General features: G+C 37.0%; 1 long non-coding RNA gene across 1 annotated transcript; it reads left to right on the forward strand.

The window, feature by feature from the left end:
- The first annotated feature begins 12,454 nt into the window (after positions 1 to 12,454).
- On the forward strand, positions 12,455 to 15,422 carry LOC311070200. Its single transcript, XR_014603639.1, has 2 exons — positions 12,455 to 12,671; positions 13,923 to 15,422. It is a non-coding gene; the product is annotated as an uncharacterized lncRNA (long non-coding RNA).
- Positions 15,423 to 25,245: the final 9,823 nt, after the last annotated feature.

The following is a 25,245-nucleotide window of genomic DNA, read 5'->3' on the forward strand; positions in this document are numbered from 1 at the left end:
GCCTTCACCACAGTGAATATGAATTCCTACAATGTTTGCAAACAAAACCATGAAAATTAAAATTAATATAGAGCATTAAGCATGTTAAGAGGTCATGCATTCCAACCATGTTTTTGTATTGGGTTTTATTGGTGTTCTTTTGCGCAACCAAAATCTTTTTACAGTGCAAAGATGAATAAACATAATGCCAGAATGCTGCGTATCCTTCCAGTGTAAAGCGTCAGCAACAATAACAATAACAATGTGTCCATCTTAATGAAAGGTTTTCTGGACAAAAGGATATGCTGAAAAGACTTCTCCACACTTGGCATCTGATTTACTTCACACACATTCCTCCACTGCTCCTCCTTGTGGATAAAATTACATGGCAAAAGTTTGTTACATGCATTTCTCTGTACTAACTCTAACTCAAAAGAATCCGCTACCCAGCAAACACAGAACGTTGGCGCAACGTACCCAACCTTCTAACAACGTTTTAACAACATGGCCAAAAGGTTGCTATAACTACGTTGTGTGGTGAAGGTTGTTACAGCGTTGTCACAATGTTGACATTAAACCACCGTTAGGGCCATTGCTTAAGGTTGTGCCGAGGGTGTCTGGACAACCACTGGACGACATATGTACTCGTCACTGCCTTAAAGCGCGAAAATCAGCCTTTTGAATTTCAGCTGATCGTTGGGCCGTCTCATTCTTCATCAAGCAAGGATACGTGAGAATTGCGTTTAATTTACTTCAGCTAAATAAGATATGTAATTATTCAAACACAACCTACAACATCCTTATCTGATGTGACATTTTTTTGAACATCATCTGGTTAGGTATGACAAATATTTAACTTTATGCCAAAAGTATGAAGCCAAAATAACTTTAATGATGAGTAATTGATTTCAGCACTCATTGAACAGGCAGAGACGTGTAGCCTACTTGTTGCACATTAATGTTTTTTTTACTTTTTTTTTTTTTTTGGAAATGCACAGAGAATTTTTTTTTTTTTGTAACTGCTCGCACACCTGTTTATATTTTCCTTTGATTTGTCGTCTCTTTGTGTCTTTGCCAGATTTTCGCATGTTTGCTCATGCTAGTTAGTCCACTCCCTGTATAATATTTTGTTTGTTTTTTTTCTTCTCACAAATGTATGACTTTTGGAAGGGCAATTTGATTACCATATGCAGTTTTAATAAAGTTGAATTAGCTAACCTTCTATGTCATTTTTACTCTTCAAAGTACACTTGCAGGTGTTGATTATAATGAATTTACTGTTAGGCCCATAAATATTAATAAGGATAAACAATATTTAAAAAGTAGGCTTTATAATTATATAACATATGACTAATTAAAAATTAACCACAAAATATAACATGCTACATGGGGGATATCTATAGATCTATCTAGCATAAAAAAATTAATTGTCAGAACGTCGTCACTCAGTTGCTGAATGTCGCGTAGCAACGTTGCTACAGCCCTGTCACGTCTTACAATTCTACGTTGTTACAATGTTGCGAGCACGTAGACAGCGACGTTGCCATAGCAGAAATACAACGTGCCACAGACGTTGCCACAATGTAAATGTGTTTTCTGGGTAGAAAATGACGTCCACCTGATTTCATTTAATCTAAAACCACCAAAACGCCTCGGTTACGACTGTAACCTCAGTTCCCTGAAGAGGGAACAAGACGCTGCGTCGATTGACGCTGTGGGAACGCTCAGCGTGATTGTGTCGAGAAGCGCAAATGAAATCAGTCCAATAGTGTGACGCGACATCGGAGGCGGGTGACGTCACCAACCAGGACACTATAAAGCCTGCCCAAACAGTGTAACGCTAGCTTCGAATAGGCTGAAGCAAGTCGCCAACACGCATGCAGGGAGTATGGCAGGGCTACGCAACGTCTCGTTTCCTCTTCAGGGAACCGAGGTTACAGTCGTGACCGAGGCGTTCCCTTTAAAGGGAACTCACATTGCATCGATTGGCGCTGTGGGAACGTCTATACCCACGTCGCCATAATGACCAGTGACTGTCTAGTGTGAAGCGAGAAAGCACTTAGATGAGAGCACCTGAGCCCCAGGTGTGGAGCCCAAGTCTAGGTCATAAAACCTCACGAATGTGTGCGGTGAGGACCAGCCTGCCGCATCACAAACATCTCGAAGTGAAACTCCTGACACTAACCCCTTAGAGGCAGCCATACTCCTAGTCGAATGGGCCCGTTCTGCCAAACGGGTAGGCAGTCCGGCTGATTCATAGGCAAGAGAGATAGCCTCGACTTTCCATTTGTTCATTCTTTGCTTAGATGCTGGTGACCCTTTATTAGGTTGTTGCAAATTATCTTTAGCTACAAGCACCATGATACACGCATTGAATGGCTGTTGTCACAGTTTTATCAGTTTTATCAAACTCCTTTTTTATTGTATTTTTAAATGTGTTATTAAGGGGTCTCTCCCTAAAGACATACCACCCAAAGGAACGTGGTAAGCAGCTATGGCCGCCACGTAGAACTTTAACCCCCTGAGGTCGACAATCGTGCCGGCGCGATAGGCTCGCTTTTTTTCAGTTCAGTTCAAAAGAAATTAATTTTGCTCTGTTGACTTTGATATTACAAGCAAGTTTCATACATCAATCGATTCTGTTAAATGTGTATTATTTTTGTGTATACTCACAATAAAAACAAATTGTTGTGCTTTTTGCCAAATAAAGAAAAATAAACGTGATGCGAGTTCTGCCTTCTCTCTGTCAGTTAAATCCATTCTGAAACGCGCCCGAAAATGAACTGTAACTCAGCGAATACTCAGTCAAACAGGCATACAGACACACAGGCATGAAGCTTGAATTCTCTTCTTTTAAATGAGGTAATTTATATAAAAAACAAATATTCTCATCTTGTGAAATCTGTATTAAAAGAGAGCGATTCCAGTCGAGCTCATTAGAGTTAATTCAAATGTAATGTGAACCCGCCCACGGAGAGCGCGTGCTATTCAAACGCAAATTACTGAGGCAAACCTGTGAACGCCCCCCATATCAGCTCGAGAAAACACAAGTTTAATCATATCATTGTAGCCTACGTGTTTACACCATCTGGCAGCGCTGTGAGGAATAATAATAATGGAGAATCTACCTCAGAGTTCGGGTATTGCGAGGAGCGAGGATCCGACTGAGTGAGGAAAACTGTAGTAAGTTTTTTTTTCTTCTCAAGTTAATCGCGTTTCCGTGTGAATGAATGAACGGCAGCCGCAGAGATGCGCGCTGTTTACCACAGCTCGCAAAAAGACAGCTTAAATTTAAATCGCCTTTCTGTGTGTGTGTGAATGAATGATGATGTTTTAGCAAAATGTATTGCTATACTGAGATGAGTAAAAATCGACTGAAATATGTTGAAATAAAATGTAGGCTATTTGTATAAGCAACGTATTAAACTGCAAATTAACATTTATATGCCCTTATATTTCATAAAAACAACGTTACAGTCAGGCGTTTCTGTGTGTGAATGAATGTTTCGGTTTTAGCAAACTGTATTGCTGAGTAAAAATCGACTGAAATATGTTGAAATAAAATGTATTTGTATAAGCAACGTATTAAACTGCAAATTAACATTTATATTTCTTATAATACAAATGAACCTATGTTACAGATATATGAAAGACAACATTTCGTTGATTAGTTTTGGATAGATTATACATTTTTACTGTAAAATATCTGCCACCTCAAATAAGCTTTTGTTTGCCAATTTTTGCTCATATGTTAAACATAGTATGTTTTGTCAAAAATAAAGTAATCAAATAATCAATCAAATCCTTAACTTTGAAAAATGTATGATAAAATGTATACTTTAGTTTTTACAAAGAAAGATTACACTTGAATTGTTGTTGTAATTGTAACCTTTTTAATTAAAAAAAAGATATTTACAAGGTAGATGTAAACAAACTATTAAAAGGTAAATATAAGCCTTTTCTTTAAATAATTTTTATTGTGTTTTATTAGTGACAAATTTGGGGAGAGGATAAATATTCCAAAACTGAAAATACAGTATGAGAATTAACTGCACAATTACTAGACATGTTTTCCTTGGATATTATAGGCCAATTTGCAAGCACAATTTGTGGAAAAATAAAAAAGAATTGAGATGCTTCCAACTGTTGCTCTTGCATTCTTGTGGCTCAGTGACTCACCTGAATAAATGGCTAATTAAGTATGTGGGCCCCATTGTCTCCTTAGGTGTGAACCACTAAATATGCATGATCGTTGACACCCACGCGGATATTGTCTTTCCGAACAGAAAGTGCTTTGCAAAATTCAAATCAATGTATTGTGTTATGTGAATGATTAGGCAGGGTGATTTTCACATCATTTTGAAGAAAAAACACTAGGCGATGACATCCATTAGACAAAAGTCTTATTGGCACATATTTAGTATGTGTTTTGTGGTTTTATTTCAGAAACTTTAGTTTTTAGTTTTTTCAATAACCACGCATAAACATTATTCTCTCAAAAATGCAGACATGTACATTCTTGTTGCTCACATATTATGGTAGCCCTGTTTGTGCTAAATAGTGTGTGTGTTTTTTTTGCCATTAATATGTTTATAAGCAACTGAAAAAAGCACAGATGTCAGGGCATGTCAGAACATCTCAAGGACCCCAAAAACACCTTAGACCCCAGAGGGTTAATGTGGACGGGGATAGACCTGCAGTAAATCGCTCTTGCAGGAACTCCAGCACTGTACCAACAGGGCAGTTAACTGGGTCCAGCTGACGACCACTGCACCATGAGGTGAAAACTCTCCACTTCAATGCATACAGTTTCCCCGTGGAGGGAGCTCTGGAGTAAAGAATGGTCTCCACAACCTCGGTTGAGAGACCAGTACCTATGAACTGGGCTCCCTTCAGAGGCCAAGCCCACAGCTTCCACAGTTCTGGGCGGGGGTGTAATATTGAGCCCCCTGCCTGGGCCAGCAGGTCCCTCCTGATCGGAATCTCCCAGGGAGAGCCGTCGTGGAGATATACTAGATCGGAAAACCATACTCTGCCCGGCCACCTCGGAGCAATCAAGGTGAGCCGAACTTTGTCCCGGCGAACTCTCTCCAGAACCCCCGGGAGCAGAGCGATCAGGGGAAAAGCATACAGACGTAGCCTCGGCCACATCTGAACCATAGCATCCAGTCCTAGAGGAGCTGGATGCGTGAGGGAAAACCAGAGTGGACAGCGAGACGTCTCTTGAGACGCAAACAGATCCACTTGAGTTTGGCCAAACATTTCCCATATCTGCTGCACCACTTTGGGGTGGAGCCTCCATTCCCCAGGCCTCAGCCCCTGCATGTAAGCTGCTCTGAGAGACAACAGCTTCCCCTGGGACCACAGGAGGATGTGGTGCGCCAGTTTGCAGAGTGGACGCGAGCGTAAACCCCCCTGGTGATTTATATAGGTGACCACCGATGTGTTGTCTGAGCGGACGAGCACATGGTGGCCCCTGAGGTCTGGGAGGAAATTCTTGAGAGCAAGAAAGACAGCCATCATTTCCAGACAGTTGATGTGCCAGGAAAGATGGTGTCTCCTCCACAGACCTTGAGTCGACCCTCTAGGATCGCTCCCCAACCTGTGAGGGAAGGATTGCCCCTCTGGGAAAACCCCCTGGTCCTGAGCCACTACTGCGGGGGTCTCATGTGCAACAGGCCAAAAGGTATTACGTTAGACGCTGCTGCCATCAGACCCAACAGTCTCTGAAACTGCTTGACAGTGAGTGACTGGCCTAGCTTTAATCGGTTTACTGATAGGATCGACTCGACGTGTGCCGGAGAGAGGGGTACTTGCATTGTTGTCGAATCCCAAACTACGCCTAGAAAAGTGGATCTCTGAACTAGAGAAAGTACACTTCTTTCGGCGTTCATCCTCAACCCCAATCTTTCCATGTGTGTGAGAACGACACCTCGATGTCGAACCGCTAGCTGATGCGACTGAGCTAAAATCAACCAATCGTCGATGTAGTTCAATATGCGAATGCCTTGTAGACGCAATGGTGCCAGTGCTGCGTACATGCATTTGGTGAAAATGTGGGGTGATAAAGCTAGACCGAATGGAAGAACCTAATATTGGTAATCTTTGTCCCCAAAAGCCAACCAGAAGAACTTCCTGTGTTGTGGATGGATGGAAACGTGGAAATATGCGTCTTTGAGATCTATCGAAAAAAAAAAACAGTCCTCTGATCTGATCTGTGGTACGATCTGCCTCAAGGTTAACATTTTGAACTTGAGTTGCATGACCGACTGATTCAGCAGACGCAGATCCAAAATGGGACGCAGCCCCCCATCCTTCAGGGAACAATAAAGTAACGGCTGTAAAAAACGGTTTACCTGTCGGGAAGAGGTACACATACTATGGCCCCTTTCGCCAGAAGAGTCTTTACTTCCTGTTCCATGACCAAAGCCTGCTCAGGGCCACCGCTGTGGGTAGGACCCCCATGAACCTGGGTGGGCGAGACCCGAACTGAGTGGTGTAACCCTTTTCGCAGGACCCATGCAGTAGCTTCCACACTGCCAGCTGTTTGTTAATCCAATGTTAATCAAACAACAAAATAGAAACAGAAAATCACGTTTATAGCTTTAACACAGATAAATTGTATTAATTACATTAATAATTTTTAATACGGTGAAGACTGGGGGTGGGAGAAAAAAATTGATTCTAAGATGCATCGCGATGCGGACCTGGATGATTCTGAGTCGATTCACAAATGTCAAAAATTAATTTTCAAAAAAAAATATATGTTCCCCTCTAATAACGTAATATTGATGGAACGCAAAAGGCGGAACTCTAAAGTGGACGTGCAGTGCGCGGACAGTCTGTGGCGTGCGAACGGCACCCTCTTCGTTAAAAGCTAACGTATGGAAAAGTGGCAATTTCATTGTGACCTATTTAGTACTATTTTTGTATGAGAGCTGCTTTCTGTATTGTTTAGTTTTCACATCAATATCCTGTAAACCGATCTGTTATACGTATGTTATACTGCCCTCACAGTCACAGTATGTATCAGTGCAATGCCAGATGTTCATTCACTTTTTTTGTATAAGCTGTTTTTGATTGTGGTATACAGCAAACATTTCAAGTCATAACTCTTTATTATTTAGTTGTGTATAAGAGCGGCTTTGTATGTTACTAATTATTCAGAATATGCGCAAGTCCACAAGCATTATATGAGAGCTGCTGGTACATCATTCTATATTTTTTAACGAAAACTGTTTGTGATTTTGCTACAGCAAATTTTTTTTTTTGTCTGAAGGATTATATTGCTGTTTGGAAATAACAAGAGGATGTTGGTTAGAAGTCTATAATTAAATGCTAGAGATTCAGAATATGCTGAAGTTTCTATTAATTTACTACAAGTATGCTGCTAGTACAGGCACACGTTTATTTTCCTGTTGGTTCTTTGCAATGTTGGGACATATGGACATATGCTGGCAAATGTAACCTTACAGTTGACTTGCCAAATCACTTCCATTTGTTTTATTAATAAAATGAATATAGGAAGTATTGGAAGTAAATTCTTTATGGGTCATCATAAATACTTGGTGAACTCGGAGCGGAACTGGAGCGGAGTGAACCCGGAGTGGAGCTGGAGCGGACTAAACCCGGAGTGGAGCCGGAGCACAGTGAACCCGGAGTAAACCTGGAGTGGAGCCGGAGCGGAGTGAACCTGGAGTGGAGCCGGAGCGGAGTAAACCCGGAGTGGTGCCAGAGCGGAATGAACCCGGAGTGGAGTGAACCCGGAGTGGAGCCGGAGCGGCGTAAACCCGGAATGGTGCCGGAGTGGAGTGAACCCGGAGTGGAGCTGAAGCGGAGTGAACCCGGAGTGGAGCCGGAGCGGAGTTCTAAAAACAGTCCCACAGACCCAGCCCCAAACCCCATCTCTGCAATAATAATTAATAAAGGCTGGTTTCTAAAGTACTTCTTCCTGCCTCTATGTATTAATGCTCATGGGTAGCCTAAATGAGTTCCAGTCAGACCTTAACATTAAGTATTTTACTGTTATGTGTCAACAAGATTCAACAAGACATTTTTACCTGGCAAGACACAATGTTAGCATTGATTGTGGTATTTATGCAAATTAGCACATACTAGGGCTGGGATGGGATGGATTTTTTCATACCGCAGTTGAAAAGCAAGAAATTCCCACAGTATATATAGTGGTAAACCGCTTTAAACCTCAACCCCCCTCCCCACCCTCCCCCAGTTTTTTTTTCCTTTTTTTTTCTGTGACGTCGTGGCTGGAATAACAATCAAAGTGTGTCGATGATAATCTCAGGTACTGTTTATGTGCTTTTATTTAATGTTAAAAGCATGCAATGTGACTGTGAATATCGTGCTCCAGCTTTGTAGCTGTAAAAGCAACAATAATGGATAATTCACCTCAGATCTTGACATTAAACAAATGGAAACAAGAACGTTCAAACTGTGAACATACAATTGTATTCTTTGACAAAGATTGTTTTAGTAACTCAGTAGCCTATGTATTTTTAATAATGTTTAAATGTTTAAATGTCTCTGTGGCAGCAGAAACTCTTCATCCCCATCGTCCTGGGAAGATGAGCATTTGGTCGAGTGCACTTTATAACACTATTTGTCATAATGTCTGGTGTATTGAGTGGCTACTTACGACTGCCTGGGGTTCTGTTGGGACAGGAGGCTCCAGAAGACAGATATTACCATCAGAATCTGTTGGGACCAACGAAAAACCCAAACCCAAAGTAAAATAAATGGAAATATCAAAAATAGCCTATATTAAAAATAACACATATGTAAACCTCTTACATGTTATGAGGCCCTTGGATCTTCGGGAGTGACTGGCTCTGATGAAGTCCCTCCAGGAATTCCCTCAGCCGAAAATGCTGCTGCACTGCCAGACACTGGATGATATTTAGTTATTTAATATGTCAAATGTAAAGTCAGGTAGCCTACACCCATGATATGCTCAAGCCTTACCTGACTGAATTATGTTTTTATATTTAATTTTCAGCTGCTGCCATGTTCTTTTAACACCTATTGCACATGAAAATTAAAATTAGGTTGAATAGCATACTGCCAGTTTCACCTCTGATATTATAACAGTTGGGTAAGTTACTCTAAAATAGTTATTAATTACTAACTACAAATGACATCTTCAACAGTGTAATTAGATTACTAGATTAATTACTAAATCCCATATCAACCTCAACCGCTTGAACAATACAAGGAGAGACAAGAAACTGCACTTTTAATGCTTTCAAATAAACAAATATACAATTGCATGAATTATTCTTGAATTGACCAAAGTGTGTAGAGCGCGTTTTAAGCCCTTTAATTAAATTACAGTATTTAGATTACTTGGTAATTAATTACACCCAACACTGTATAACAGTAATTCAAATGTAAACTTGCGCATTGACTCGAGCAACTATTTTCTCCCTAGCTAACTCTCTGTCCTTCGCTTCCGGATCTGATATTTAAATAATAATAATAATAATGTTTGTACTCTCTCCATATGCTTGCAGAAGCTCATCCAGTTCTGCTGATGAGAAATATGAAGACCTCTTTTTATCTGGCGCTGTTGCCATGGTGACTCATAATATCTGCGCTCCATTGATAATGGCTTTTTATAGTTGTGGTGCACACGCTTAACTCAGAGAGTTAACTATGTAACTCAACTAACTCATTTCAGCTGTTCTGTAACCGAAAACTCAGAGTTTCCCATCTCAGGGTAAATCAACTCAGAGTTCAGGTTTTAACTCAGAGCTGGCTGAACCTCCTTTCTGAAACAGGCCCCAGCTCCGGCCGTAACGCGCCACAGACTGTAAATAAGGGGTTATAGTCAATAGCCTATGAATGGAATGTTATTGTGTGTCATGGAACATTGCGCTCCCCAACTTGCGAAAGGTCGGATTTGTTCCATCTTTTGATGATAAGTGTTGTTTGGAAAACCTTGAATCCAAGACACAATGTTATTAGACACAATCATTCGAATCATTGAATCCATGTCATTAGACACAACGTGAACACATGTGAAGGCCAGTGTTTATTTATTTATTTATTTTTTGCGGTGATGACAGTGACGAGCTCAGACCCTCGGTAGGCGTCACGTGACCACGGTATTGCGGTAATGCGGTATCCGTCCCAGCCCTAGCACATATGTAATTAGATTATGTGTCCATGTTAACAAACAATTTCAAAAAACTTGTAATAAATTTTTTGTTTGTCTTGATGTAATTTTCATGGTGATATCTAAAGGTTACATTTTTTTACCCTATTCACGTAAGAAGAAGAATGCATAGGCGTATGAATAGACTATATTTGGGTCTTTTTCGAAACTTTCCCCTAATGGGATTCTTCTGGGCTTTTCCCCCTTACTCAGGACATATTGAGGATACAAAATCAGTTGAGTTTGCTTCTGTTGCAATTTGTTCAACCTTTTTTTTAATAAAATCTCTGGACTATTATAAGTTTGTCAGCTTCACATGCTTATATTACATGGCAGACACAGATTCAACATTCAACAAACAATACAATAAATACATTTTTATAAAATTTAGCGTAGAAAAATAAGTATGAAGCAGTCGGTCATCCGGGAACTTTCGCCTACTCCTTTACTGCTTTTGCCCACTATATAGAAGAGAAGGATGCGATTTCGGACGCTGTCTTGGAATCCTTAAAATTATGCTGTAATTGAGTCTCCATAACTGATTTGCTTTTATTTATTTATTTAAATTCAACGATTCCAGAGTCTGAAGGCAGGATTTGAACTGTGGTTCAAAGAATACCGCACGTAAGTCTAACGTTACAAAAACAAACAAGAAAAATAACCTGCAATAATGATGATATACTTCTTTCCGAACAGACATAGAGGTCATTTTTATATCAAGTGCTGTGCTTTCTCGTTTATTTTCAACATTTTGTTTGGAAAAAATGTGTTTACCTGAGTCGTTCACAAACTGCAGGCTGATGTTAATAAAGATCTTCTTCATCACTGGAAAACGTCGCGCGTTTCAGGCTCGTTAACAATTTATAATAAATAATATTCCAATTTATCCAGCGTTTTTGTACTTTGAGTTCGTTTCGCGTTATATTTTTATGATGATTCAATGATTCAATCGGCGCACGAACTGTCCAAATGAGTCAGTGAATCACGAACCGATTTAAACCGTTTTGACAGATTCATTAAACAGGTAAATCATTCACCAGTCGGGCTTTGCAGTTCTATGGAGCTATTCTTGTGCCAATAAAAATGAACGTAGCTTTTCAAGAAACTAATGAAAATATAAATTGAAACTAAATAAATTTTCTCTAAAACTGAAAAAGAATAAATTGCAGGCAAAATTTTTTACTTCGTTTTTAATACACTGCATGTTTTGCTAACTATTTCTCATATTTCAATCGCTGATCTGAACTTACAAATGCGCTTCCAGAGTTTTCATTTACGCTTCTGGGTAGGGTTGCACCAGTCGTTCGTAAGTTCTTTCTTAAATTGGAACGTAAAGTCCACACTAGAGGCTTAGTAACTACTAGCTAGTTTGTAACTAACTCTGAACTTTATTCCGTTGCACCATTTGTTCGTAAGGCAGAACATAGCTAGTAGGTCGTAAGCTCTCCGTAAAGTAATGAGTAGTCGCATAATATGACGTTTAGCCTCGATGATCCAATAGCAGCCTTCAAATACGTGAGCAGATGTTGTGTTGAAATGCTGTGAATTTCAGTTTATCCTTCATTCTTTTGCCTCACGTTACTAACGGTAAAAATAAGTTTCCATTAAATACGATACTTGATCATGAATAGCATAAGTGTTTTTATATGTAAATAACATTCAGAAACTGTATTTGAAATGAAATGAATAAGGATCAATAAATAAATATTGATGCAAAAAGCATAAGAAATTACATTTATTGATTATGACTGATATTTGACATGCACAACATGGACCGATGCGCACAGCGGCGCGCTGTTTAGGACGGGTTTGTGTTAAAGATAGCCGCTAACAAAGTAATCTTTTCACATAATGTTCTCTCTCTTAAAATGTAAGCGAGTGTAAATGTCAGCATAATCATATATGTCTAAAGAATTGAAGTCTGTCAGGTAAAAGAAGAGCTTATTGATGCAGTTCAGTCTGTCTGAATCTGATATTTTATTCCATCCATTACTCCTGATCGGAGGCTGCCGTAAATATTTAGTTTATACGTAGAGTTACGATTCAACTAAGTTTAATGGTGCAACGCAAAAATATTTAGAAGTGCGTAAGTCGTAACTTAGTGTCCATTTACGTCAAAACTAGGCTAAGTTATAACTTACGCACAGCTGGTGCAACCGGCCCCCGAAGTTTTCGTTTACGCTCCCAGAGTTTTCGTTCGCCGTTCTGCATTCTGACACATTTCTCTCGTGGGGGCGGGGCTAGTAGCAGTGTGTTCTCATTGGTTACTGAGCTTTTGATTGATAGCTTCGTGACCTGGAAGTAAAGACGTCAGTGGTGTGTTTATGTGTGGATGTGAGCGTCTGTAATCGCAGCTTTCTATTTCATTTTAGTGATATTAAGTTTATATCTGTATTTATTTGCTGCTACACTATATTGTTGAGATTATCTCTTATAGAAGGAATAGTACAGACGAATGATATTTATCATTAGTCATCGTCGCTATATCAGGAGGATACTGGATAACGTTAGCCTACTCGTGGTAAGTCTGATTTTTGTTTTTTTTAATACTATACTAATACTATTTATAATACTGGCTTTATTCAGGTGGAGATGCATTTTAGAGCTCAGTGAGAGCCCATAACATTATACAGCTGAGCTGTGTTGTCTTGATTTAACTGTTAGCCCAATCATTACATGACTTGTTTATCTACATTCGGTTACAGTCTTCGATTAGATCATATTTGCTTCGATTAGATCATATTTCCCCCCACCCACCCCAAACAACATTGAGCTAGAGTACTGTACAGTAGCCTATCTGTACTGTATCAGTCAATGACCGATGCCATAGGACTTAGGTAAAGTTGGTTTTATATTCGCATATTCGCACATTCGCGGACTTCTGCGTTCAGTAACTCGTGAACTAAACGTCGTTGCTACACAAAACACCTATCACATATAACTACAGATTAAACATCAGAAGCTACAACATAATTTTCCTCAAAACGATCTTTCCTTCTCACTGGACAAAATACATTGATCTCTATGCGCAGGCTGCTAAGAAGGGACCATCTGCAAAGTGCAAACCCGAAGGAAAGCTCATTTTAAGAAGAAGATTTAAATATTAAAACAATGTTATTTGTGAAGTAACAATATTCAGCTCACAAGATATTGAACGAAGAACACCACAAATATACGAAGCAAATATAAAAAGCAATACCCAAGTTGCAGACTTGATCATGTAAGACCTTCACTATGAACATAGTCAAGTTTAAAAAAAAATTAAAATAGTTTCAGGTTTGATATTTGCTGTGTATTCACCTAGACTGCTTAAGTGTACTTTTGTGTAGGCTATTGTACATACAGTACGCAAAAATGTTTTATGTAAAAGTTACAATTATTCACCAAAGAGATTTTTTCATGTTCCAAAGGTTGTAGTATGTTCCTACTGACCAGACTGACTTACTACAGGTGGAATTTTCACAGTATCTCCCTTACTGTACGTTCAGTATACAAATATTAATTTTAAAAAAATTACAGTAATTCCCCTAAAGTATTTTTCCTGTTCCAAAGCCTGTAGTGCTTTCTTATTGACTTACACTATCCCACACTGACTTACTACAGGTGAAATTTTGACAATACCTCCCTTACTGTACGTACTGAAAGGTTGGGGTCAGAATCCCCTGTTTCTTCAATTAAATTATATATATCCTTTTGAATGATTACTTTATTCTTATTAAAAATTCAACAATCAAGTAGTATCCTAATCATTTCTGTATTCATTTTCTTTTAGGTGCATTCCAGTGTGTGCCTTTGGGTTGTGTTCACATGCAAGGGGCCTTTTGATGACAATTGTCTTGGGATTGTCTTGGGACTCCTGGAAACTCCATCTGCATACATTCAGTGTTTTACAGCCAATTGGTCAAACACAAAATCTTGAACTGTCATTATTTCTGGAAGACCCCTTAGGACTTTCACATATAAAACTCTTCGTCTCTTTGTCCTCTTTTTCTGGACCTTTCCATCATGGCTGTATCTTCTGTATCTCGTCCGCAACACATAGACGGTAATGATGGCATTTTTCTCCTTTCTTTTGCAAAGCTCTTTCTAATACATTTTCAATTCCTCTCTACTCTGCCACCATCATCTGCTTAATAAATGCTTACAACCTTCAGTGTGGTATGCTTTTCTTTAAAAAACATTTTCATAATAAAAATATTTATAAAACAAGTTCAGGTGTTTTTCTTAATAAACTATTTTCTCAATATATGGTTACAATGATTATTAATACAAGTGTTTTACACACTGTAAAAGAAAAGTTGACTAAACTTAAAATTCTAAGGCAACTTGCTGCACAGATTTTTTGAGTTGACTCAACTAATAGAGTTTACTCAGCTGGAGATGTTATAGTCGAGTCAACTCAACTATAGAGATGTTTTAGTTGAGTCAACTCAAAAAATCTGCAGCAAGTTGCCTTATAATTTTAAGTTAAGTCAACTTTTCTTTTTTTACAGTGCAGTAAACACTTTCTTAATAAATTGTTTAACAACTACTTATGGTACCTTTCATTATAAAACCACTTTTTTATTAGTTACAATTGTGGTTTACTATGACCCATAAATACTTCATATACAACAAGCCATTATTACAATAGAATAATTGCATATTTCACAACAATATCCACATATCTTCATCTATATATCTGTCTTAGTTGACTTGTATAAGTTTGAGGGTCAATTTATACATAATTTCACCTTATTTTCATCAAGTGAACATCTCATGTGTATTTCTTTAGGGAGTGGAGTAAAGGGGCATATTATCGTTCCTGCTTTCCTGGAGTGAAATGTTTTATCAGCCTGTTTAGGTGGACTGCTCTTCTGATAATGAGCTCAGGCCTTCTTCAGCCTCAAAGAGAACTGTTGTTTGTCAGGCAGTGTTGTGTGTGTGTGTGCATTTTTTATTCTTTGCAGGTTCAGAACTTTGTGATATACAACATTCTTGGACCCTGGAAGAAGGTCACCACGGACTTAAATCTCGGAAATGGACGACAAATATTCTGATTAACGGCGATATACCCACTTAGCTATCAAAAATGTATTATTGTTTAGACTTTATGTTCTCTTAGCCAATCAGAAGTAAACGATTATGTAATGCATGTCCTTGAAAAAGGTATAATTGTGTGAGATTTGTTTGTAAGGTAGAGTTGGCTTGCGACCTTCTCGTGACTTTGACGCTGGCTCTACCAATTTAACTGCAAACTATTCTTCAGTAAAATTTTACTTATTTGATTGAATTTCACGACTCCTGGTCTTCTGTCATCATATCTGGTCTTGGGTCTTACAACTGTACCCCACCCCAAACAGTACAATAATCAAATCATTTTTTCCTGTTCCAAAGGCTGTAGTGCTTTCCTAGTGACCACACTGACTTACTCCAGGTGGAATTTGGACAATAACTGTACAATTATCAAATATATCTATGTAATAAACATTATTACATGTGTTTTTGTAATAAACTGTAATTCACCTATAGTGTGTTTTTATATTTATATTCAATGGTTGTAGTACTTTCCTAGTGATCAGACTGACTTACTACAGGTGGAATGTTGACAATAACTCCCTTACTGTACGTACAATAAACGAATACGTTTCCAAAAAAATTACTGTAATTCCCCTAAACTATTTTTTCCTGTTTCAAAGGCTGTAGTGCTTTCCTAGTGACCTGACTGACTTACTCCAGGTGAAATTTTGACAATATCTCCTTTACTGTACGTACAATAAACAAATAAGTTTAAGAAAAAATTACAGTAATTCCCCTAAAGTATTTTTTCATGTTCCAAAGGCTGTAGTGCTTTCCTAGTGATCAGACCGACTTACTACAGGTGGAATTTTGACAATACCTCCTTTACTGTACGTACAATAAACAAATACGTTTAAGAAAAAATTACAGTAATTCCCCTAAAGTATTTTTTCATGTTCCAAAGGCTGTAGTGTTTTCCTACAGACCAGGCTGACTTACTACAGGTGAAATTTTGACAAAAAGTCCCTTACTGTACGTACAGTTGACAAATATGTTTTTTTTTAAATTACTGTAATTCACCCTAAGTATTTTTTCGTGTTCCAAAGGGTGTAGTGCTTTCCTAGTGACCACACCGACTTACTACAGGTGAAATTTTGACAATACCTCCTTTACTGTACAATTATCAAATATTTTTATGTAATAAACATTATTACATGTGTTTATTACATATGCTTATGTAATAAACTGTAATTCACCTATAGTGTTTTTTATATATATATTCCAAAGATTGTAGTGCTTTCCTAGTGACCACACTGACTTACTCCAGGTGAAATTTTGACAATACCTAATAATACTGTTTTACATAATAATATATATAATAACTGTAATTCACTAAAGGGGGTTTTGTTTGTTTAAGGTTGTAGTACATTAATAGGGGCTACATTATTATTAACAGTAGTGACTGAACCTGTATGCATTGGTGCAGCAAATCTGACAGATAACGAACAGCAAGATCATGGAGGCATTCAAGATACTGTACAGTGCACTGTTTTATTTCTATTATCTTTCTAATTGTTCCACTGAGATTATACATAAAAGTTGTAATTAATTCCTTGTGGTTAGAGTAAAATTTCAATATCACCTCTTTAAAATTTTGCTGTTGTTGATCCTCTCTTGGTTTAAGTTGTTCTTATATTATCATAAACCCTTTAACTGATTGTTTTGTCAAGTACTTTTTACTTTACTATATTTTCTTTTAGAGAAGTGACATAAAAGTTTAAGTAAAACAAATGTGTGTGTTTGAATACAATTTTTTCAAATGTTTCCAGTCAGGACTACTTTGGGTAAACAAAAATATTTAAGCAATTGAACATTTTATTCAATATTTATTCATTGCATTATGTAATTGGTTAACACACATAACTATAACTGTTAGTGGTTTGTTACATAATTAATCCTTGTCATGTTTACCAACGTGAACAGTGCCAAAGATGGTACCCAATATATGCTGCATTGGACTATCACCAGACAAGCTACCTGAAAAAAGATGCCCAATGGTTGTGCTCACTGTGTACCTTAAACAGTGGAACATCAAAAGAATATCTGCTGAAACTTCTGCTTTATTGTCCTTGTTTCAATATGGATTACCACTGTATATCTGTATTTTGGGACTTACAGTTAAAGACCCAAGGACCAGATATGATTTATTAGGACCAGGAGTTAGAAGTGCACTCAATTTAAGACAAGAGTCAGAATTATAATAAATTAAAGGAAATTTTACTGAAGAATGTTTGCAGTTTCATCAGGCAGAAGTCAAGAATCAGAACCAGTGATCAAAAGTAGGCCGCTTCCCCTTACATTTACAAAAATCACAGCAATTATACCCTTCACCAAGGTCTAAGCTTTGTCATATATCTTATATTAAGACTCTGCCGATTACAGTAGTGGCCATTTTGAAAAGTACAGTGTTAATTTTTTTGTGCTACTCCTCATTCAAATTTTGTTCAATTTTTACAAAAATTGGCTCAGATGATCTTTGGACCAAGCCACACTGAAGTGACTGAACAGATTTTTTATTTTTGCTATCGTTCCTGATATACATTTCTCCAAATTTGACCTGTATTTGTTGCCTTATGGTAGTTAGCTTAGCATGCTAATTGGTTAGCATGCTAACCTGATGCCATTCTTTCTAATGTGGCTCTTCAGCTATCAGGATAACCATAAACTACATTAGCATTAAGCTAACTTAACTTGCTAACTTAACTAATCTGGTTAACATGCCTTTGTGTGCTCATTCTTACACTTAAGCCTCTCCTTGGCAGCTTGGTAAGACAGCGTCTTCTGAGTGGTGCAAGCTGCTAAACCACATGCCACGAGCCCTGAACCATTCCGGTTGTGGGTTTGAATCCTGTGTGGCTCGTTCCCAGACCGCAAGAGGTATTGTGGTGTAAAAGTTGCTTCTGTTCCAGACATGGTGTCTATATGTGAGCGAACTCAATAAATACAGCATGCAGTAAATTTATACAAAAATTATTCATTTTGAATTGCTTCTCACTTGAACTACTGGACCTTCTTCATCTTGCCAAAGACGCAACTTCCCAGTGGCGCAATGATATGAGTGACAGGTATCTGACCCAGAGATAATGGGTTCGAGCCCCGCGTGGGATGATTTAAAAACAATTGTGTGTAATGTTGTGTCATGTCGATTCCTTTATTATTCAACGTTGTATTAATCTTTCTTCCTTTTGGATTAATATATATATCTTCTTCATTATATGTTCATTCTCATCTGAACTTCTGTTCATTATGAGTTCATTTTCACCTATACTTCTAAACCAGCTCTTTTTTCTTCAATTTCTGCTGTTTTTACTATTACTGCTCTTACTGCTGCTTCAGGGGCTTGGCCCCGTATCGCTGCTTGCAGCTATATTTCCACTTGTTCCTTAACATGTAACCAAGAATACTAACACACACAGACACAGTTTCTTCAAGATTGGATTTGGTGAGGAGGAGAGTCTTCTCAAAACATTAATATAACATGTCATTTATCTCAAGGAGAGGATACTTTAAATCTAACTGTAAAGTAAAGACTTTAACTAAGAAATGGTCTCTCAACTATAGGTTTCAATGACTCCTGAGACCATTGCTATCAGGGTAGCCTAGAAAAGCAGATGGATGTAGTGACACCTGTTAAAGAAGTCCATATTTCATCTCTGGAAGCCAGGCTAAATGAGCAAGCACTGTTACTGCATTCCGGGCATGGGCCAGACCCTTACGTTACACCTCAGATATCAAATACAGACTTATATTTAAATGATACATGAAATAACATTTTCGATAATCACACTGATAATTTATATAACAAAAGTAAAATCTCATAAGCCTAGAGAAGTCATTCAACTCATTTGATATATAGAAGGAAAACTATTGATTAATACCTTGATTATAATCACTCATTAGATATACATTGAAGCAGCAGTGTGTTCCAGAATCCACTTCTTCAGGACTTCATAACAAAAACGGAACTTGAATAATTACAATAAGGGCGTTGCTTATTTATAACATTGAAAATATTATTAACCTAAAATATCTGCTATTTTTAATCAATGAAAGAATTGTGTTGTACAAGGAACAGCAGTTCTAATACATACTTTTACCTAATACATTTATCAAAGTTAATTGAGTAGAGCGATCACTGGGAACATACTATAACCTTTGGAACATGAAAAAAGGAGAAATTACAGTAACTTTTTAATAATAATATGTTTGTACTATACTTACAGTAAGGTATTGGCAGTATTTAACAAGTAGTAAGTCAGTCTGATCACTATGAAAGCACTACAACCTTTGGAATATCTAAAAAACACTATAGGTGAATTACTGTAATTTATTTTTAATTAATATTTGTATACTGAACGTACAGTAAGGGAGGTATTGTCAAAATTCCACCTGGAGTAAGTCAGTGTGGTCACTAGGAAAGCACTACAGCCTTTGGAACAGGAAAAAATACTTTAGGGGAATTACTGTAATTTTTTCTTGAACTTATTTGTTTATTGTACGTACAGTAAAGGAGGTATTGTCAAAATTCCACCTGGAGTAAGTCAGTCTGGTCACTAGGAAAGCACTACAGCCTTTGGAACAGGAAAAAATACTTTAGGGGAATTACTGTAATTTTTTCTTGAACTTATTTGTTTATTGTACGTACAGTAAAGGAGGTATTGTCAAAATTCCACCTGTAGTAAGTCAGTCTGGTCACTAGGAAAGCACTACAGCCTTTGGAACAGGAAAAAATACTTTAGGGGAATTACTGTAAGTTTTTCTTAAACTTATTTGTTTATTGTACGTACAGTAAAGGAGATATTGTCAAAATTCCACCTGTAGTAAGTCAGTCTGGTCACTAGGAAAGCACTACAGCCTTTGGAACAGGAAAAAATACTTTAGGGGAATTACTGTAATTTTTTCTTGAACTTATTTGTTTATTGTACGTACAGTAAAGGAGGTATTGTCAAAATTCCACCTGGAGTAAGTCAGTCTGGTCACTAGGAAAGCACTACAGCCTTTGGAACAGGAAAAAATACTTTAGGGGAATTACTGTAATTTTTTCTTGAACTTATTTGTTTATTGTACGTACAGTAAAGGAGGTATTGTCAAAATTCCACCTGTAGTAAGTAGTCAGTGTGGTCACTAGGAAAGCACTACGGCCTTTGGAACAGCAAAAAATACTTTAGGGGAATTACTGTAAGTTTTTCTTAAACTTATTTGTTTATTGTACGTACAGTAAAGGAGATATTGTCAAAATTCCACCTGTAGTAAGTCAGTGTGGTCACTAGGAAAGCACTACAGCCTTTGGAACAGGAAAAAATACTTTAGGTCAATTACTGTAATTTTTTCTTGAACTTATTTGTTTATTGTACGTACAGTAAAGGAGGTATTGTCAAAATTCCACCTGGAGTAAGTCAGTCTGGTCACTAGGAAAGCACTACAGCCTTTGGAACAGGAAAAAATACTTTAGGTGAATTACAGTAAATTTTTTATAAACATATTTGATTATTGTACGTACAGTAAAGGAGGTATTGTCAAAATTCCACCTGTAGTAAGTCAGTGTGGTCACTAGGAAAGCACTACAGCCTTTGGAACATGAAAAAATACTTTAGGGGAATTACTGTAATTTTTTCTTGAACATTTGTTTATTGTACGTACAGTAAATGAGGTATTGTCAAAATTCCACCTGTAGTAAGTCAGTCTGATCACTAGGGAAGCACTACAGCCTTTGGAACAGGAAAAAATACTTTAGGGGAATAACAGTCATTTTTTCATAAACATATTTGATTATTGTACGTACAGTAAAGGAGGTATTGTCAAAAATGCATGTGTAGTAACTCAGTCTGGTCACTAGGAAAGCACTACAGCCTTTGGAACAGGAAAAAATACTTTAGGTGAATTACAGTAAATTTTTTATAAACATATTTGATTATTGTACGTACAGTAAAGGAGGTATTGTCAAAATTCCACCTGTAGTAAGTCAGTGTGGTCACTAGGAAAGCACTACAGCCTTTGGAACAGGAAAAAATACTTTAGGGGAATTACTGTAATTTTTTCTTAAACTCATTTGTTTATTGTACGTACAGTAAATGAGGTTTTGTCAAAATTCCACCTGTAGTAAGTCAGTCTGATCACTAGGGAAGCACTACAAGTCTTTGGAACAGGAAAAAATACTTTAGGGGAATAACAGTCATTTTTTCATAAACATATTTGATTATTGTACGTACAGTAAAGGAGGTATTGTCAAAAATGCATGTGTAGTAACTCAGTCTGGTCACTAGGAAAGCACTACAGCCTTTGGAACAGGAAAAAATACTTTAGGGGAATTACTGTAATTTTTTCTTAAATATATTTGTTTATTGTACGTACAGTAAAGGAGGTATTGTCAAAATTCCACCTGTAGTAAGTCAGTGTGGTCACTAGGAAAGCACTACAGCCTTTGGAACAGGAAAAAATACTTTAGGGGAATTACTGTAATTTTTTCTTAAATATATTTGTTTATTGTACGTACAGTAAAGGAGGTATTGTCAAAAATTCATGTGTAGTAACTCAGTCTGGTCACTAGGAAAGCACTACAGCCTTTGGAACATGAACAAATACTTTAGGTGAATTACAGTAATTTTTTCATAAACTTATTTGATAATTGTACGTACAGTAAGGGAGTTATAGTCAAAATTTCACCTGTAGTAAGTCAGTCTGGTCTGTAGGAAAGTACTACAACCTTTGGGATATATATAAAAAACTCTATAGGTGATTTACAGTTTATTTCATAAACATGTAATAAACATATGTAATAATATGCTCATTACATAAACATATTTGATAATTGTACACTGTTGTCAAAATTTCACCTGTAGTAAGTCGGTGTGGTCACTAGGAAAGCACTACACCCTTTGGAACACGAAAAAATACTTAGGGTGAATTACAGTAATTTAAAAAAAAACATAATTTGTCAACTGTATGTACAGTAAGGGACTTTTTGTCAAAATTTCACCTGTAGCAAGTCAGTGTGGTCACTAGGAACATGCTACAACCTTCGGATAGTAAAAAATCCCTTTGGTGAATTAATGTAATTTTATTCTAAAAATATTTATGTACATTATGTAAAGTGAGGCAGGTTTCCTAATTATAATGCATTTTTTATTGTTGCTAAAGTGCAATCAATAGCATTAGAACACATAATGTGAGAGAGATTTGCTGGTACATCTGTACTTTGCAAAAATGTAGTTGTCTGTTTGCACACAATGGAAAAAAATAGACCTTTTTAGACGGTCCCTAATCTTCTTTACCACACACATTGAATGTTCAGTGAACAGTCGCAACTTTGTATGCCATTAAAACAATATTTGCCCGTTTTGATTGATTGTGGAGAGTGTTGTAGTTCACCATCTTTGTCCTAAAGATCATGTAGCTGCTTTTATTTAGCAAAAATGTGCTTTATTGCGCTTGTTATTGAGATGTGAAAGTGCGAATGTGCGAATATAAAACCAACTTTACCTAAGTTGCCATAGGAAAGCGCTGTCAATCACTGCCTGATTCAACTTTGGCAATGTAAAGCCTTTTTTACCATGCCAATAAAGCTATTTACACCTGAATTTCTCAATTGCTGATTAATTTGCGATGCAGAGTTTTTGAAAGAGGAGAGACACGACTTGACCACAGAACACGTCTCTGTTCGTAATATGTAAACACTCAATTATTTTGAAGTATCGCCCTGGTTGCAATATTTATTCTGATTACTTTTGTGTGATAAAGATGACTGATAAAGCTATTATATGTATCTAGTATGAGTAACAAATTGCTTTTTCTGTGTCCATATTTGACTAATAATAATGAAAAAAAGTGCACTTCAAATGAACATTTCTTTGACAAATGTTAAATCTTTAATAGTCTTTAATAATAAATACATGTCCACATTAAAAACTTAATACATGCAAGTAATTATGACTGAACACATCCAGCAACTAGGGAATACACAGCCATATGTTTATATATAGGGCAATACAGCCATCTACTGGTTACACAACAGTATTACAGATGATAAATGCTGCTTGACTCCGAGGTAAATATTTAGTACTGTAAAATCCCTTAAATATATATATAATAAATATTTTAAGTCTGCAACTTGTTACTGTATGGGGAGTTCAAAGCAGTTTGTATTGTTAGATTATAATACATTTTCTCTCTCATTTTCCAGGGAGTGGAGCAACATTTCCATAAACAAAATTCTGATGCTGACACAGAGGATGGAGTGATAGTACCAGAGATCCACTGTCCCTATCAGACAATAATCTTACTCTGTTCAGACACATCACCTTTGAATGACTGGGATCTTGATCTTCAGACACCTGATTTATTTTAATATAAACTAGCAAATATTTCAATTTCCTCTAGTCTAGATTAAAACAAACATAGTTCGCAAGTACACAAGAGGTTTCACTTTATTCTTATTAATCTGTGCTGATCTTGGATTAGCATACCAATAGCATATGAATGTTGAGGGGATAGTTCAACCAAAAATACAATTCTCTCTTATTTTGCTCACCCTCATTCTGTCCCAGATGCATTTTACTTTCTTTCTACAGATAAACACGAATTAAGATTGTAATGAAAGTAATCCATCTCTGCGAGTCCTAAAGACGCTTTAAAAAACACACACAGTGAGCGTGACGGTAATCCATGCGACCTCAGTGGATGATCAATGCCTTCTGAAGTCAAACAATAGGCTAGATAAAATAATAATCATGTAAACTGTTTTAAGTATTAAAAATCTTACGTACATGGGTTACAATCCACTTGTATTATGGACTCACAGAGATGGATTATTTCCTTAAAACTCTTTGTCTATGTTTATGTGAAGAAGAAAGTCATATACATCTGGGATGGCATGAAGGAGAGTAAATGATGAGAGAATGCTCATGTTTTGGGTGGACTATCCTTGCACTGCTTGTGTCCAGTCACTGCTTTGTTACTTGTACTGCAACAGGAACTGCTCAAAGAATCATTGCAACATTTAAAATGTATTCTGTATTTGTAATTGTGCATTTTGGATAGTAATGTATATCATGAGAATACTGTGCATTACATGTATATTATGCAGTTAATGTTTTGTGGATTCTGGTCTTTCCGGTCACAACATAATTGCATCCAATACTTTCACTTCGATACTTGTGTATATGCTTTAGTGACAATAAAAAATGTACATTTATTTGAATTCATATTTTCAATTACATTAATTTAACTGGTTGTATAAGTCACGATTGAAACGGTTGATGATTGTTAAAATATATTTAAATTAAATGAAAATGTTAATTAAATGAAATAACTAAATATAATTATCAATTTAAAAAAAATGGCAATAAGAACATTCTTTGTGTGACATATGTAATGAAATGCCCTTTGAGGTCTGTATCTGACAGCAGGCCACGACTGCAATTTTCATTTTGTTTAAATTCCTCTTATTTAAGTGATCATTAATTTTGATGGTGTAAACGTAGGCTATATCATGCTAACGATGAGTAGTGTGATGGCCATGGTTGCCAACCTTGATTACCTGGTTGAAGTTTGACTTTCTTGACGGCTGAATATATCACACACGTTTGCTAATATTCTCTTCAAATTGTAACAGCTGAACCTAATCAGAGACTAACATGCAAAATAATCATCAGGAATAAACAAATATTCTCCGAAAACATTGGACACTACAATATTTTAAGTATTATATACATACAGTACTTTAATGTGCAATTACACCTGAATAGACTGAATAGATCTCTTGTGCTCCTAAAAAGCTTCTGCCAACTAAGTAGTAGCAGCAGGTAAATACAGATAAAATTAAAAAACAAACATAACTTAATATCACTAAAATGAAATAGAAAGCTGCGATTACAGACGCTCACATCCACACATAAACACACCACTGACGTCTTCACTTCCAGGTCACGAAGCTATCAATCAAAAGCTCAGTAACCAATGAGAACACACTGCTACTAGCCCCGCCCCCACGAGAGAAATGTGTCAGAACGGCGAACGAAAACTCTGGGAGCGTAAACGAA

Source organism: Abramis brama, assembly GCF_963993115.1.
Source record: "Abramis brama genome assembly, chromosome: 19".
NCBI lineage: Eukaryota > Metazoa > Chordata > Actinopteri > Cypriniformes > Leuciscidae > Abramis > Abramis brama.